The sequence below is a fragment of the Oryctolagus cuniculus genome, chromosome 12 (genome assembly GCF_964237555.1).
Source record: "Oryctolagus cuniculus chromosome 12, mOryCun1.1, whole genome shotgun sequence".
NCBI classification, from domain to species: domain Eukaryota; kingdom Metazoa; phylum Chordata; class Mammalia; order Lagomorpha; family Leporidae; genus Oryctolagus; species Oryctolagus cuniculus.
The window spans coordinates 4,519,715-4,537,947 of record NC_091443.1 but is presented as its reverse complement, the minus strand read 5'-3'; the positions used below and the strand labels follow the sequence as shown (position 1 = coordinate 4,537,947).

General features: G+C 39.0%; 1 long non-coding RNA gene across 1 annotated transcript in view; it reads left to right on the top strand.

Moving 5' to 3' along the window:
- The window catches only part of LOC127483844 (uncharacterized), a 99,187-nt gene extending 82,370 nt beyond the window's left edge, over window positions 1-16,817 (top strand). The window contains exons 2-3 of the long non-coding RNA XR_007910647.2: window positions 10,696-10,802; window positions 14,217-16,817. This is a non-coding gene — a long non-coding RNA (uncharacterized lncRNA). The remainder of the gene's footprint in view (window positions 1-10,695; window positions 10,803-14,216) is intronic.
- The last annotated feature ends 1,416 nt before the right edge of the window (window positions 16,818-18,233 follow it).

The window sequence follows — 18,233 nt, the reverse complement described above, 5'->3', positions numbered from 1 at the left end:
TTACAGAAGATCAGTTTAGTGTACATTAAGTAAAGATTTCAATCGTTTGCACCCCCATAGAAACACAAAGTGAAATATACTGTTTGAGTACTCGTTATAGCATTAAGCCTCAATGTACAGCACATTAAGGACAGAGATCCTACATGAGGAGTAAGTGCACAGTGACTCCTGTTGTTGACTTTACCAATTGACACTCCTGTTTATGGCATCAGTAATCTCCCTATGCACCAGTCATGAGTTTCCAAGGCTATGGAAGCCCCTTGAGTTCTCTGACTCTTATCTTGTTTAGACACGGTCATAGTCAAAGTGGAGGTTCTCTCCTCCCTTCTGAGAAAGGCACCTCCCTCTTTGAAGACCTGTTCTTTCCACTGGGATCTCACTCACAGAGATCTTTTTGCCAGAGTGTCTTGGCTTTCCATGCCTGAAATACTCTCATGGGCTTTTCAGCCAGATCCAAGTGCCTTTAGGGCTGATTCTGAGGCCAGAGTGCTATTTAGGACATCCGCCATTCTATGAGTCGGCTGAGTATCTCACTTCCCATGTTGGATCACTTTCCCCTTTATTTATTCTATCGGTTAGTGTTAGCAGGTACTGGACTTGTTTATGTGCTCCCTTTGACTCTTAGTCCTTTCATTATGATCAATTGTGAACTGAAATTGATCACTTGGAATAGTGAGATGGCATTGGCACATGCCACCTTGATGGGATTGAACTGGAATCCCCTGGTATGTTTCCAACTCTACCAATTGGGGCAAGTCAGCCCGAGCATGCCCCAAGTTATACATCTCTTCCCTCTCTTATTCCCACTCTTATGTTTAACAGGGATCACATTTCAGTTAATTTTCAACACTTAAGAATAACTGTGTGATAATTACAGAATTAAACCAGTCATATTAAGTAGAACAGACAAAAAAAAAATACTAGGAGGGATAATGTATTAAGTTGTCCATTAACAGTCAGGGCTATGCTGATCAAGTCACCATTTCTCATAGTGTCCATTTCACTTCAACAAGTTTCCCCTTTGGTGTTCAGTCAGTTGTCACCAATCAGGGAGAACATATGGTATTTGTCCCTTTGGGACTGGCTTACTTCACTCAGCATGATGTGTTCCAGATTCCTCCATTTTGTTGCAAATGACTGGATTTCGTTGTTTCTTACTGCGGTATAGTATTCTAAAGAATACATATCCCATAATTTCTTTATCCAGTCTACCATTGATGGGCATTTAGGTTGGTTCCAGGTCTTGGCTATTGTGAATTGTGCTGCAATAAACATTAGGGTGCAGACTGCTTTTTTGTTTGTCAATTTAAACTCCTTTGGGTAAATTCCAAGGAGTGGGATGGCTGGGTCGAACGGTAGGGTTATATTCAGGTTTCTGAGGAATCTCCAGACTGACTTCCATAGTGGCTTGACCAGTTTGCATTCCCACCAACAGTGGGTTAGTGTCCCTTTTTCCCCACATCCTCGCCAGCATCTGTTGTTGGTAGATTTCTGTATGTGAGCCATTCTAACCTCTAACCGGGGTGAGGTGAAACCTCATTGTGCTTTTGATTTGCATTTCCCTGATTGCTAGTGACCTTGAACATTTTTTCATGTGCCTGTTGGCCATTTGGATTTCCTCTTTTGAAAAATGTCTATTGAGGTCCTTGGCCCATCTCTTAAGTGGGTTGTTGGTTTTGTTTTTGTGGAGTTTCTTGATCTCTTTGTAGATTCTGGTTATTAACCCTTTATCTGTTGCATAGTTTGCAAATATTTTTTCCCATTCTGTCGGTTGTCTCTTCACTCTCCTGACTGTTTCTTTTGCAGTACAGAAACTTCTCAATTTGATGCAATCCCAATAGTTGATTTTGGCTTTGACTGCCTGTGCCTCCCGGGTCTTTTCCAGAAATTCTTTGCCTGTGCCAATATCTTGAAGGGTTTCTCCAATGTTCTCTAATAACTTGATGGTGTCAGGACGTAGATTTAGGTCTTTAACCCACGTTGAGTGGATTTTTGTTTAAGGTGTAAGGTAGGGGTCTTGCTTCATGCTTCTGCACGTGGAAATCCAGTTTTCCCAGCACCATTTATTGAATAGACTGTCCTTGCTCCAGGAATTAGTTTTAGATCCTTGATCAAATATAAGTTGGCTGTAGATGTTTGGATTGATTTCTGGTGTTTCAATTCTGTTCCATTGGTCTATCCATCTGTTTCTGTACCAGTACCATGCTGTTTTGATTACAACTGCCCTGTAGTATGTCCTGAAGTCTGGTATTGTGATGCCTCCGGCTTTGTTTTTGTTGTACAAGATTGCTTTAGCTATTCAAGGTCTCTTGTGCCTCCATATGAATTTCAGCATCATTTTTTCTAGATCTGCGAAGAATGTCTTTGGTATCTTGATTGGGATTGCATTGAATCTATAAATTGCTTTTGGGAGAATGGACATTTTGATGATGTTGATTCTTCCAATCCATGAGCATGGAAGATTTTTCCATTTCTTGGTATCCTCTTCTATTTCTTTCTTTAAGGTTTTGTAATTCTCATCGTAGAGATCTTTAACGTCCTTGGTTAAGTTTATTCCAAGGTATTTGATTGTTTTTGTAGCTATTGTGAATGGGATTGATCTTAGCAGTTCTTTCTCAGTCATGGCATTGCTTGTGTATGGCCTGGGACTTTCTTCCCACCTAGAGTTCCAGGGACGATGTCCCTTGCATCTCAATAGCAAAGAATGTACTTTTAAACACCAGCACTAGAAAAGATGGCATAATTGCATAATTCTGCATGTTACTTTAATGGTATTTTGTTCTCATCACACCTAACAACAAGCCCCATCACACAGCACACTATCTTAAGTGTTGACTCCAAAATCATAAATGAAAAGCAGACAAGGTTCACCCTTTTGGAGAGCTTCTGTCCATTTAAAGTCACGTTTTTGCTGCAGGTCCCTCTTCAAAGCATCTGAGATGGATAAAGGAGACATTTACACATGAGGACACAAACACCATCAAGAAGGCACTAAACAACAAAAAACTTAAACACAAGAAAGTATATGCATGGCTTTTAGGGCCAAAACTACTGTGTATTAAAAGGGATGTGATATAGGAAAAGCATTAACAAACATGAACAGAATGACTACTGGGAGAGACAGGAGAAAGGCTTTCCTGAGTGAGGCAGATTTGGGGATTGAAGAGGAGTGCAGTTTGACTGGAATCAACTGTGTTTCTGGGAGAGACGTTACATAGGTTGGAGCCGGCTGCATCCTTCATAGTCTAACCTACTCCACTTGCTGAAAAGTTTAGTCACATGTATTATTGCTGCCTGTAGGTTGCTCTGTTTCCTGCACTGGACTGTGTGTCCTTGAAGGCCTAGACTATGAGTAACTCTGGTTCTTGATTGGCATGAATCTATGTGTGTGCTTCTCCAATCTGGAAGTGTCCCTTAGCCTAGGTCACTAATAAGAAGGCCAGTGCAGTCTTGCTGACCTCACTGAAATGCTCGTGTCAGCCTACCAACCCAGCCAGGGGAAGTGGGCAAACATGCTTGGCTCCATTCCCTCTCGTTCTCTTTGGACTCAGCCCATCTGCAGAGGGCAGTCATTTTCCTCTGATCCTTTCTGCCCTGATTTACATAGCAGCAGATTTTGGCTCAGTGGAAACATTCCCTGTACCTGGGTAGCCAATCCTATTTAATGCTGGGTTTCAGTATTAGATATAGTTTTTCCTCATTTGGAAAGAGCAGTAATAAAGGCATAGTTTCCTCTACATATGTTTGACCCCTGCATCTACCCTCTTGATTGTCTCTGAACTCAAGTGGAAAATGGGGGTATTATGGCCATCTTAATCCCATCAAACCCTAATATTTGGAATTAAATAAGTGTATATAGTGATTGAAGAATGAATCCATGGCTTAATTATTGCCATCCCAATACCCTGTTGCCTTCAAGGCCCAGCTGCAGGCCAGTGCACCTAGTAATAGGATCTTACATGAAGTCATTTTGAGTCACTCTCAATAGATCACTTTCTCCTTCCTGTTTTTGAGATACTTAAATATTTGCTTCTTTTTCCTTCTTCTGTAAAATCCATTTCTTAATTCCCAGGAACACGCCTATCACCTTTTAATCTTTGAACATCACCTCCCGTATCCCTCCACCTCCTACCTTGCCCCAACTCACACTTCCTACAGCTGTTGCCTCATTCAATCCTACTCTGCATTTCTGCAGCCAAGAAATAAAAAATAATCCTGAAAATAGGAAGCTAGATGCCATCTTTGTCACACATGCCCTTCTGCACGGGGACACACGTCCTACTTAGGACATTACCATTTGCAGCTAGAAACTGGTTTTGTGTCTTCCTCTCCCTTTCACATGTCAACCATCACAAGGGTGTTGCACAAAGATGAAGAAAAAAGTTGATTTTTTTAATTTTAATTTGTCTTCTGTTTTGTTTTGTTTTAGAATATAGCAATAACTCTAGAAATTGAGTATAATATTTTGTGAAGAACTCACTAAGATCAGAAATCTACTTGCAGTACAAAGTTTATTTTATCTAGCCTTCTGGAATTAAATGATCACACCTAGTTCCAAAGCTTCTTTGAAAATAATTAAACCCTGAAACCACTGAGACAGATAAAGTTGTAGCTTGGAGATATGCCTGGAAAAGTAGAAGGGCTTGAGAGTCCAGCATCTATAGATCTCAAGATAGACATGTCTGAGCATCACTATAGAATTTAAAAAACAGAGAGACATAGGGTACATTGAAAATGGAAAAACAATTAAAATATATTGAAAGTAGAAAGAAAAAGAGAAATCATTCCTAATTAATTCTGGTGCCCTACTCAACCCCAGCCTCTTTGTAATCCTACTGGGAACATCTTTATTGATCTTAGGGTCCTGCAGTGAATTCTGAAGCTTATCTCAGCATAAAAACAGGCTCTTGGGATGAGCAGTGACTTAATCACATGACAATCACTGTTAACAATGCATGGACAATACGAAAATATGCAGAGAAAGACTGGCAGTGATAAATGCAAAGAGGTAGCACTGACTTGTAGCACAGTTTCTAACTAAAATCCTACTGATCCTGCTCTTAGGAAAAACTGATTCAGTGAACTGTAATGTCAAAAAACTGCTGCTTTAATATTCTAATTTTTAATATTTTATTAGAATTTGTTGCTGAAATCAGAGAGATACCCAGCATTAAGCTTTTCTACCAAATTGAAAGATTTTAAGTAAGAATTTCTCTTATCTTAGTTGCTCAAGATTCGCTTGATGTTTAGACCATGGCAAGCATTGGAAGATGGTGGGAAAAGCTAGTAAAACCTGGGTTTGTTCTCACAATAAGAAACTTTCAGATTAAAATCTCAAGTGTCTTCAAATATTATATCTATACTTTTATATATGTTGAAGAACATACATAGGCATGTTAAAATTTTAGAATAGGTTCCTATCTATATTATGACACTAATTGAAAATTAATTACTAGCATGTCATTTCGACTGGCACACGTTTTAAAATTGATACATTTGAGCAGATACGTGTGTGAAGAAGGGCCACAAATTCTGCTTATTTTGAGTTCCTTAAAGTCTGTTGTACTGAATATGACAGAATTCTCTTATGAGCATCATACGTAAGAGAGCAAATCTACAAGAGGTGGGAAGAAAAAGCAGCAGGTCTGAGTGAGAGCTGTGGAGAGCCTTGTGGATGGATAGAAAGTGGTGGTCTCTGTGTCTGATAAAGAATCGGAATCTGCACCAGCACAGTGGTGGAGGGAGCAGCTTTGTCCTTGTCATGTCTCTGTGTGTGTGTGTGTGTGTGTGTGTGTGTGTACATACATTTTCTTTATCTAGACATCAGTTCATTGACATCTGGGAAAATCCATATCTCACTTATTGTGAATTGAGCTTCAATAAAAAGGAGGTATAGGTAACTCTTTCATATGCTGATTTCACTTCCTCTGCTTAAATTCCCAGGAGTAAGATGGCTAGTTTATACAGTGTATCAATTTTCAGATTTCTGAGGAATCTCCATATTGTCCTGCATAATGGTTATACTAGTTAATATTCCCACCAACAATGTATCAGGGTACCTTTTCTTCCACTTCCTCACTGGCATTAATTTTTTTTTTTTATTTTTGGGTGATAACCTATTCATGTCCTTTGCCCATTTCTTAACTAGATTATGTTGAGTTTCTTGAGCTCTTAATATATTCTGGTTATTAATCCTTTATCAGATGTCTAGTTGGCAAATATTTTTTAACGTTCTGTCAATTGTCTCTTCACTTTCTCGAGTGTTTCTTTTGCTGTGCAGAAGCTTTATAGCTTGATGTATTCCAGTTCACTTGTTTCCTTTTTTGTTGCCTGTGGTTCTGGGGTCTGATTTGAGAAGTCTTTGTCTATGCCAATGTCTCCTGCCTACACCAATGTCTTGTAGTATTTATCTTATGTTTTCCTCTAGTAATTTGATGGTTTCAGATATCAGGTTTAGATTCTGGATTCGTTGTGGGTTGATTTTTGTATAGGTGTTATGGAGAGTTCTTGTTTTGTACATCTGCATGATGAGATTCAGTTTTCCCAATAGCATTTGTTGAATAGACTGTCCTTTCCCTGGGTAGTGATTTTAGCACATTTGTCAAAGATTAGTTGTAGACATTAGTTTTGGATTAATTTCTGGAGTTTCTAATATGTTCCTTTGGGACATAGGTCTATTCCTTTGCCAATATCAAGCTGTTTTGATTGTAACAATCCTGTGACATGTCTTGAAATTTGGTATTATGATGCCTCCAGCTTTGTTTTTATTCAAGTTTGCTTTAGCTATTTAGCATCTGTTGTGCTTCATATTAATTTAAGGGTCATTTTTCTAGATCTCAGAAGAATGTACTTAGTATTTTGAATTGGATCACATTGAACCTGTAAATTGCTTTGTGTAGTATAGACATTTTGATGATATTGATCCTTCAAGTTCATGAACATGGAACATAGAATATTTTTCTATTTTTGTGTTTGTGTCTTCTATTGATTTCTTTAATGTTTTGTAATTTCCATTATAGAAATATTTTATATCCTTGCTCTATATTTAATTAAGCTCAGTATTTCTTTCACTAAAATGTCTATTCTGTGAATGTTAGATTCAGTCTCATAAATTCCATGTGTTTTTTTCATTCCTTTTTATTATATATTGCTCCTTAGACTGGATATTTTCGAAGGACTTGTCCTCTAATTCACTGATTCTTTGTTCTGCTTGACCAAGTTATCTATTAAAGCTTTCTATTGCATTATCCATTTCATTCATTGTATTCTTAAGCTCCAGAATTTCTGTTTGGTCATCTTTAATGATTCTGTTTCTCTGTTAAAGTTCTCATTTTTTTTAGCATATTGCTTTTTTGATTTCATTTCTCCTTTATATTCATTTGTTTTGAATTATTTTGAACTATGTCATATTATTTGTAGATCTCCCTTTCTTTGGAATTGGTTACTAGTAAATTATTGGATTTATTTGGGACTGTCTTCTTTCCTTATTTTTTTCATATTTCTTGTTGCCTTTAACTAATGTCTGCAAATTTGATGGAATCACTTTTTTTCAGATTTTATAGCCTTATTTTGCTGGGGAAAGATCTTTACTTACCGTCAGTTGTAAAGGCTGGTGAGGTTCCAGTGAAGTCGCAGCAGCATAGTCTTCATGCAATGCTGTCAGGTGGAGCCAGCATTAGCAAATATTTCAGGAGTCTTCTACAACCAAAGGCTTTGGATATCTATAGTAATATTAAGGGATACTGTGATTATTGATGGTTAAGATTGATGGGTCTTGCTGATCACTTTTTTTTTTTTTTTGCTATAGAAGTAATTGTCACAAACACTTTCTTATTGCTAGTTTCAGCTTGCAGGCATGCTAGCTGTGGAGTGCCACTCAGGTCTGAGGCACAATGGCTGTGAAGCAGTCAAGAAGCCATATTCTGGAACACAAGTACACATAGAAGAGCAATGGTTCTGGGATCATATGCAATGACACTGGTCAGGAGGCACAGACACTCTTGCTACCACACTGGTACAGTGTAAGGTGCAGGTATTTATAGAGATGTTCAGTAATCAGGATCCTGAGCACGGTCATGTACACAACCACAGCATCTCTTGAATCTGAAGTGCATGTGTTTCCACATCAGTGGCACTCCAGTGTCCTAGGTGTATATGCTGCCGTCACACCTAAGGAGCTGCAGTCCAAAGTAGAGGTGTGTGTTCCTAGGACAAACCTAGGAACCTGGAAGATGTGCCTGCTATAGTTGTGGCTCCAATACATGAAGTGCAGATCCGGGATCCATGAATCCAGAATCTGGAGCTTGAGCATTGGCAGTTCCAGAGTTGAGAGCATGGGCAAGTTCACTGTGGTAATGGCTCTCATGTTCAAGGCAGTGCTAGATCTAGAGTCCAGAGTACATGGAGAAATGGATGATCACAGCCTCAGGTCCTGGCCTAGGCTAGCTACAGCAATGTGGTCTCAAATGCACATGTATTTGTGCAGCCACTAAGTCAATGTCAGGAATACCAGCACAGGTAGAGTGACTGTAGCACCAGTGTCTTGGATATGGGCAGGGGAGGGAAGGGGTGGCAGAGCGGTGGCTCCTTCCAGTGAGGCTGTGGAAGCATCCTACTGTCCAGGGATCTGTAGAGGTGATGGCTGTTGGCTAATTCAATGGCAGAGACTTATGGTATCCTCTGCATAAAAGACCAGTGGCAACTAAGGTGGCACCTACCTTATGGCTGATACTGATAGCCCCTGGCTTCTTTCTTCATTCCTAGCTATCTTTGGGCATCCCCAGTACTCTTATCCCCCTGCCCCCAGCAATTCTTTCTGTGTGTGTGTTCTCTTTCATTCTACTGTGTTGCTACAGGATATTAATTGGATCCTTGAGCCCACTCAGTTGTATTTTCATTTGTCATTACTTTTCAAAATTTTTGTGTGTGGAATGTGTGTATGTGTGTGTGTGTGATGGATGTGATAAATGTGGTTTCTCCAACTCTACCATCTTGTTAATATAATTCAAGAATTAAATAATTATCTAACTTGGAATACTTAGAAATGTGCCTGATAAGTGTTAGATATTAGTAATATTAAAATTTGTAGATTGTTATTGGCAACCCCAGAGCAAAGGTTTTCTTATGCTAGCATTTGAGAATTATTCACAGCCTGAGACTGGACTTCTGCCTCCTCTGTCTAGCATACAAATTGCCAGTGGACACATTCTTCTCACATTGACAGAGTTCTCTGTCCAAAGGCCCACCGGGAAAGAGATCCATTTTCAAGCAGAATAGCATAGAAAACCCACAGCTCTTGCCTGCAACAGGTAAACCAATTTTTCATTTCAAAATAAGAAGGATGAGCCATGGGTCCTAAGACCAATGAGAAAAATAAGCAATGTTAAAGAAGAATTGAAGAAAAAGATGATTCAGGGAGACAAAAACAATTTAACAGTGAAACACTGTTATCTTCAGATTAGAGAAGATACTTTTAAAATAATAGAGAACTATGAGAAAACATAAATTAAAAATATATTTGATCAGCCGGCACCACAGCTCACTAGGCTAATCCTCCGCCTTGCAGCGCCAACACACCGGGTTCTAGCCCCGGTCGGGGCGCCGGATTCTGTCCCGGTTGCCCCTCTTCCAGGCCAGCTCTCTGCTGTGGCCAGGGAGTGCAGTGGAGGATGGCCCAAGTCCTTGGGCCCTGCACCCCATGGGAGACCAGGAGAAGCACCTGGCTCCTGCCTTTGGATCAGCGCGGTGCACCGGCCACAGCACGCCGGCCGCGGCAGCCATTGGAGGGTGAACCAACAGCAAAGGAAGACCTTTCTCTCTGTCTCTCTCTCTCACTGTCCACTCTGCCTGTCTATATATATATATATATATATATATATATATATACACACACACACACACATACTTGATCAATCCAATAACTGATTGGATCAATGAGAGCTAGGCATGGAAGATTCCCAGAATGCAGGACAAAGAGGGAACGTGAGGAACGAGCATGTGGCACAATGGACTGAGCCACCACTCGTGACACAGACACTCCACGTCAGAGTGCAAATTTGAGTCCCCACTTCTCTGCTTCAGATCCAACTTCCTACTAATGCGCTTGGTAAGAGCAGAGAAAGATGGCCCAAGGACTAGGGATACTACCACCTCTGCCTTTAGGCAGGTAGGTAGATAGATAGTTAGATCTTTTAAAAAGAGAGAGAAAATATTAGAAAAAGAAAACAATTCTGAAACTATTCCTGATACAATAATCTCAGTAAAAGATGAGAAAATTTAAGAAAGAAAACTAATATTTAAATAACATAAAACAAGTGTGGAGACCTGAAGCTTGTATGATCTAGCAAGAAAGAATCCATTTCAGCTTGAGTTCCAATAGGTTTGCTTTCAACAAAGACACAACTCTAGACAAATCCTGATGAAATTTCATGCAAAGATAAAGAGAATATTTTAAAAAAACTGATTAGAAGGAAAAAAAAAAGATGCCAATAAAAAGGCACAATTTCATTAGCAGTCAACCTCTCGTTAGCTACTGGACATATCCCCTTCAGAGCCAGCAAAGATTATCTGAAACCTCTAGATAACTTTAACCTTTGAACCAAGGAAAACCATGAGTGACAAGCAAATAGATTTCTATACAGGAAATGCTATACTTTACCTTCAACACCACCCAAGTTTCTATGTATTCTTTCTTAGGAAGATGTGTTTATCAATGACCTTCGACATATCAGAGACAACTCCAAGTAAGAGGAAGGCATTTGTCCCAGAAACTCATGGATCTGGGTGAGGAAGGAATATCCCAGGTATGTGAGAATGGAGAGAACAAAATAAGGAATGGTGGGGATGGGCTGAACAGTGCTTTCCTGCAATCAACTATGAGGAGTTAAATGCTGATTGTTGCTATAACAGATCAAGAAATACAGAAAATTCTAAAGCCTAAATCAAAGGATATTTCTAATCTGTGATTTCCATGCAGAAGTCAGCATATTAAGCAGAATAGGTTATACTAAACTAGCATCAATACCTCTTTTTCTATTTTAAAAGATTTATTTTAAAGGTAGAGCTACAGAGAAAGAGGGATATACAGGAACATAGAGAGGAGAGAGATAAACTGAGATTCAGAGAGAGAGAGAGAGAGAGAGAGAGACATATGTCTGCTGGTTAACTCCCCAAGTGGTTACAACATCCAGGGCTGGGCCTGGCTGAAACCAGGAGCCTAGAACTCCATCCAGGTATCCCTCCTGGGTGGCTAGGGTCCAAGTATCTGAGCCATCTTCCACTGCTTTCCCAGGTACATTACCAGGGAGCTAGATTGGAAGTGGAGTAGTCAGGTCTTGAACCAGGGTTCCTATGGGTTGCTGGTGTTGCAGACAGTAGGCTTAACCTACTGTATCAGAATGCCAGCCCCTGTCTTTTTCCTTTTAGCGAGCAGTACTAATTGATGAAGACAAAAAAGACATAATATGATTTGCATGTTATAAGAAAGCAAAAAAAGTATCATTCCCAATGATAAAAATACTTTGTACTTTTTTTAAGTGCTTAGATAGATGATCTCTCACCCCCCTTTCTCTCTGCCCCTCTCCCATCTCTTACCATCTGCAAGAAAATGTTCTATTTTATCCACACAAAAACACCCATTTGGCAGAAAACCAAGGCTCAATGAGATTTATTGACTTAAGTCTACACAGCTAGAAAATTAAATTTTGTCTTCATCACATCAAGCATTAAACAATTCTCTACAAAACTGTACCAAGCTAATTTGTGTCCTAAAAGATAGCTGGTTGAAAGAAGTGGTAAACAGTGGAGCTTTTATTTATCAAATATGAAAATGAAAAACGAATGTCCATTTTAGGCACACACTTTTGTGGCAAATGATGACTAACAATGTAGTTCTCCATGTCAGTGTGACAACCTATTAAAAGAGAGTGATTTGCTCAGGTGAACATTTCTCACCATCCTGACCTGTTGTCCATTTGATGAAAAGCATATGTGGATTCCCAAATGTGCAGACCTAATATCTCCTTAGCAGGATGAATTCTGTGCAACTCACTGATATCAATAAAATCAGAAAATTTCTATTCGGAAAGAATAGAAATGCTGTTGGCATTTTAGGCTTGAGCTGATTCAGGTCTGAATCTACAATGTACACCTTACTTGGTATTTCTATCACACAATGTCTAGCTTTAAGGTTTCAACTTCTGATAAAAATATTTGTTAATGTGAGTTGAAAGTAATGAAACTTTTTGGTTAAAGTGGGAATGCAATATTAAGATGATCAATTACATGAATTCAACCATGATCTAAATCCAGAAAGAATATTCTCCAAGCCAATGAATTTATAGAATTTAATATTTAGTTTTGTCTCTTTTTGATGTTCAAAAATAATTATGTGATTATGATTGCCAACTTGTGACTTTCTGAAATAATTGAATACAAGTATAACATGGATAATTGAAACCCAGAATTGAAGAAAATATAAACCCAAACTATATCTAGTAACCAATTTCAACATCTACTCTCATGGAACACTGAGGGAGGATTGTTACAGAACAAGTAGACTAATCCACCACCAAGACTTCTGTGGATGCAACATAAGATGCACTATGCCAGCGTGTAGGGTTCTACTCTGAAATATTTTATCACATTACTTACTGGATAAGCTGAACTAAAGAGTTTGAAATACTGATTCCAATATCTCAACAACTGCTAATGACTTTAAGAATTAGAGTTTGGAGCCTGACTTTTCTCAGCTAACTGTGAGGAGCCTCCCGCCCAGGGTAAACTGCACCAAAGCCATTTCCTCCTCTCTGCAACACCAAGATGTTCCTCCTCCTCCCCTTCACTTCTGGAGCTGACCAATAGTTGAACTTGAGCCACCAAAATGTGCTTTTTTTTTTTTTTTTTTTTTTTTTTTTTTTGACAGGCAGAGTGGACAGTGAGAGAGAGAGACAGAGAGAAAGGTCTTCCTTTGCCATTGGTTCACCCTCCAATGGCCGCCGCGGCCGACGCACTGCACTGATCCCATGGCAGGAGCCAGGTACTTCTCCTGGTCTCCCATGGGGTGCAGGGCCCAAGGACCTGGGCCATCCTCCACTGCACTCCCTGGCCACAGCAGAGAGCTGGCCTGGAAGAGGGGCAACCAGGACAGAATCCGGCGCCCCGACTGGGACTAGAACCCAGTGTGCCGGCGCCGCAAGCGGAGGATTAGCCTAGTGAGCCGCTAGTGAGCCGCGGCGCCAGCCCCAAAATGTACTTTTAATGGTTATGAATATTCCTGACTTTGTGGTAAATAGATGTCTGTGACTTTCTACACAGCTCTTTCAAGTACTTCGACTCCTCTTGTACATTAAACTTTATAAAAGGGCAGATGAGAGTCAGCAAGGTGGATTCTATGATTCCTAGCTGGATGCTCCTAATATCATCCTACCCTCCATTTCACCCTTTGATAGTATGTTTCCCCATTATAATCACTGTGTGTTTTACCCCATAGTATTGTTTCTCATGATACTCTGAATGAAGTGCATGTGTTTATAATACAAATGTGCGTGTGATTAAGAATAGTTAAAACCCACAGAAATATAGAAATTCTGCTTTGAAAATAAATATCTTTGACGCAGTTTCTCAAGGGAAAAACATAAAATGTGCTCCTGACTAAACTGGCCAACAATTAAATTAGAAAACTCCCTAATAGAGATTGTAGGCAGAGTAGTGGCCCAACAAGGATGTCTACATCTTAATCCCTAGAAACCAGTGTGCACCTTAGGTTCCAGGTCAAAGGGGAAGGGCAGCTTGCAGATGGAGTCAAGGTCGATAACCACCTGGCTTAATATAGGAGGGTCATCCTGAGTATTATCCAAGTCAGGAAATCATTAAAAGGAGAAAAGGGATCAGCAGAGACGGCTGGAGAGTTGGCCAAGTGAGGACTCTGACTAGTGTTGCTGACTTTGAGGCTGCTGAAAGGGAGCCAGCAGCCAAGGTTTGGGGTGGCCTTGAGAATCCAGAAAAAATGCGAGACAACAATGTCTGCTAGAATCTCTAGAAGGAACTCGGCCCCGTGACGCCTGCCTCATGGCCAAGTGAGAGCCTTTTGGACTTACGGTCTACACAGGTGCATTTGTGTTAAGTCATTGTTTTTGTGGTCATTTTTATAGCAATGATGAAATTTAACAGGATTCTTTAACCATTTGACTTTTTTATTTATTTTCTGTATTTGAAAGAGTGAAGGGGACAAGGGAAGAGAAGAGAGCAAGAGGCATCTCTCATCTACTGATTAACTCTCCAAATAGCCACAACAGCCAACGGACTCCTGCGTAGGTGGCAGATTTCAATGCTTGCATGATCACCTGCTACCTCCCAGGACATGCATGTGTAGAAACCTGGATGCAGGGTGGGACTGGGACTTCAGCCTAAGAACCCAGGTACTCTGGTATGGATGTAGACATCCCAAGCAGCAGCTTGAGTATTGCACTAAATGTCAGGCCCCACCTACCACTTTTTACTTAAAGAGGAGATACTCCGTCAGCATCAAACTTCACTGAATATTTCTGCTTATCTTTTTGACTTTCAGTTTCTAGTAATTCCTGGGCACTTTGTCACTCCAGATATTCTCATTCTAGTTTTTGTTGTTGTTATATTTTTAACCAATTGTTAAAGAAGAGAGAAAGAGAGTTTGCTGTGTAGTGTTTCATTAATTCCCATCAAATGTTTCTCTCTCTAAAGAGCCTTTGTGTTTCCAATTCTGCTAATATGCAATTTCAAGAGCTTGTATGTTCTGTTGCATATGAAATTCGGATATCTATAGAATCAGAATCTGCCATATAGAGTGGTTTTTAATGTTTCATGTATTCTCATTGTCTTACCTCCTGTCGTAACAACTGGCTTTGGTAAAGAAGATGAAAATGATCCTTTGTTTTCTAAGATTCTTATTTTCTCTCATTATAACTAGTACTCAAATTTCCTAGTTTTACATAATATAATGCACAATGTAACTTATATTTTTCTTTCATAATAACCATGCATACAGAGCACTGTTTTTAACAGACCACATAATTGCATATGATTTATAAATCATTTGTGCATACATGTCTATTAAGGCTTTATATACATTATGAAACACAGAGCGAGAATTTTAAAGAGATAAAAAGAAACATAAAGAGAATACCAGAAATGAACCGTTTGCTGTGCACTGAATGTGTCTCTCCAGATTTATATGGTGAGACTAAACCTCAACAGCATGGTGTTAGGAGTTGGGATCCTCAGGAAGTGATCAGGTTTGAGATCAGAGTCTTCAGTATGCGGTCAGACTCAGAGACCCCAGGGACCCTTCTCTCAAATCTGTCGACATCTTCATCTTGGACTTCCCAGCCTCCAGAACTCAGGAGATACCTGCTGAAATGTCTGTCGTTTGTAGCTGTCCAGTCTAGGCATTTTGTTACAGTAGCGCAAACATACTAACTCAACAGTATTAGCTTGCAGGCACCTGCAGAGGTCATTACTATTATCCGGCTTTGACCAAGACTTATGAAGGATGCTATGCCCCCTTTGCAAGAGAAATTCAGAGAAGACGGGGAAGGCAGCTTGTTCTCTCTTTCTCTCTTACTTGCTCTTTCCTCTGAAATTATCTCATAAGAACATGCAGAGAAACTGTGATAGCACAACCAAGTCCTCATATATAATATGACTCACTCTGAGGGATTCTGACTGGACACCACCAGCTCTCAAATATGGAAGCCAATAGACCATGGCTGTCTTTCAGGACAAAAGTCCATACTGGTAGGAACTGCTATGTGGGGAAATGAAACTGGGGGGCACAGGGACAATACGGCTAGAGGAGATACACGTTAGCTCTTAGTGGTAGAGAGTGAACATGGAGGAAGGATTCAAAGTTCAATGCCATGTGTACCAATCACTTTGCAAACAAAACAGCTGAAAAATTATCCTGTTTCATTTCTTTAACTGGAAAATGAAGGGAAAATAAGTGTATGTGAAAATAATAAATCAAGGGGATATATGCTTAGAGATAGGTATGAACACCAAACTCAATTCTGTTAATTTATTTTAGACCAAAATGTGAAGATACCAAAATAAAGCTTACAGAGGAAAATGTAGAAGAAAATCTTCATGACCTTGGAGCAGAAAATTTTCTTATCTTCAACAAGATACAATAATTGGACCATAAAGAGACAAATTGTACTGTTAAAATTTAGAATTTGTTTTCATTAAAAAAATTGGTGAGTTATAAAAAGTGAAAAGGGAAGTCACAATGTGAGAAAAATACTTGTAAAATATATTTCTGACAAATGATTCATATGCAGACTATATTTAAATAAGGTCTACAAATCAGCGAAAGAAAATCAGGATGATTCACTTAGAAAAAAATGGCAAACGAGTTGAATAAATACCACATAAAAGAATATACATGCCCAGGAAACATATGCAAAAGTGCTCAACTTCATTAGGGAAACAAAAATTTAAATCATAATGCGGTACAAATTCACAAAGACTCAAATGGTTAAAATGAAGTGGATGGAGATGAGGAAGAGCCAAGGGCACTCTCACACTTGGCTGGTGTGCACAACAGTTTGGAAGTATTTACTACATACACCTTGAATATATGCAAATGCCTCTTTAAAAGGAATTTATTAATACATTAGATTCACAGGGTCACAGAAAATGCATGATAATTACAACAGCACAATTCTCATGTTAATGTGTTACTAATGCAAAGAGAACAGATTCAATTAGTTCACAGACACAATTTTAAGAAAATGATACTTCCCTCTCTCCCCTCCCCTCTTTCTCTCCTTTCTGCCTTGCTGCTTTTCCTTCCTTTATAAATTTTTGTGATAACTTTTTTAATGTAAAACTTTTTGTTAATTGATTTTTTTGACAGTTGGAGTTATGGAGTGGGGATGAAGAAGACAGAAGAGAAAAAGAAAGAATGAGAATAAGAATGAATATCTGTATCTATCCATTGGTTAACTCCCCATATGACTTCAATAGCTGGAGCTGGGCCAGGCCATTGCCAGGAGCAGGAAATTCATCCAGGTCTCCTACATGGGTGGCTAGGGACCCAAGGACTTGGGCCATCATTGCTTTTCCCAGGTCATTAGCAGTGAGCTGGATCAGAAGTGTAGCAACTGGGACACAAATCGGCACCCATACGGGATGCTGGTTTTGCAGGCAATGGTTATACCTGCTACACCACAATGCCAGCCCCTTTTGATAACATAATTTTAATTTAGACTATAGTCAAAGAATTAATGTTACACTAAATAAAGAGTTCAACAATATTACTTAAAAGCAGGAATATAGGCAAGAGCTATAAATAATTGAAAAGATAACAATTTTATTCATATACAGTAATTTCTTAAAATACACATCAAAATCATAGTAACATAATTCTTAATTATTGATATGACAAAGACATAAAACAAAGTTTGATAAAATGATTTTGCAGCAATACTGGTACACAAAATCATTTTTTTGACTTTTTTTCTTATTTAGCTTTAACTCACATGTATAAGAAAAAACCCGTGGTGTTTTCCTTTGTGTATCCAGCTTACACTTAACATGATGTCCTCCACTGGCATCCATTTTGATGTAAATGGAAGATTTTCGTATTTTTATAAGCAAATGTTCCACTGTGTGTGTGGGTATCTATTCTGGTGATGGGCACCTTGGTTGATTCCATATTTTGGTTACTGTGAACAGTGCTGCTATAAACATGGTGCTGCAGGTATCTCTTTGATACGACATGTTCTTGTCTTTTGGGTAATATACCCAGAAGTGGGGTTGCTGAATCATATGGCAAGTCTACTTGTAGTATTTTTTTAACAAACCTTTATTTTCCACTGTGGCTGCACTAATTTACATCCACACCAACAGTGTGTAGGAGTTCCCTTTCTGCATATTCTCACTAGCATTTGGGTCCTTGATGATTTCTTTCATCAATGTTTTATAATTTTCATTGTAGAGATCTTTCATTTCTTTGGTCAGATTAATTCATACATATTTGACTTCTTGTGGCTATTCTGAGTGGAATTTCTGTTTTGATATCTCTTTTGGCAAGCTCATCATTAATGTATAAAAAGCTACTGAATTTTAAATGTTTATTTTATAACCTACAACTTTACTGAATTGCTTTATCACTTCTAACAGCTTTTTGGTGGAGTGCCTATGATTTTTCCATGTTTAACAGCATGTCATCTGAAAACATAAATTTTTTTCAGAGA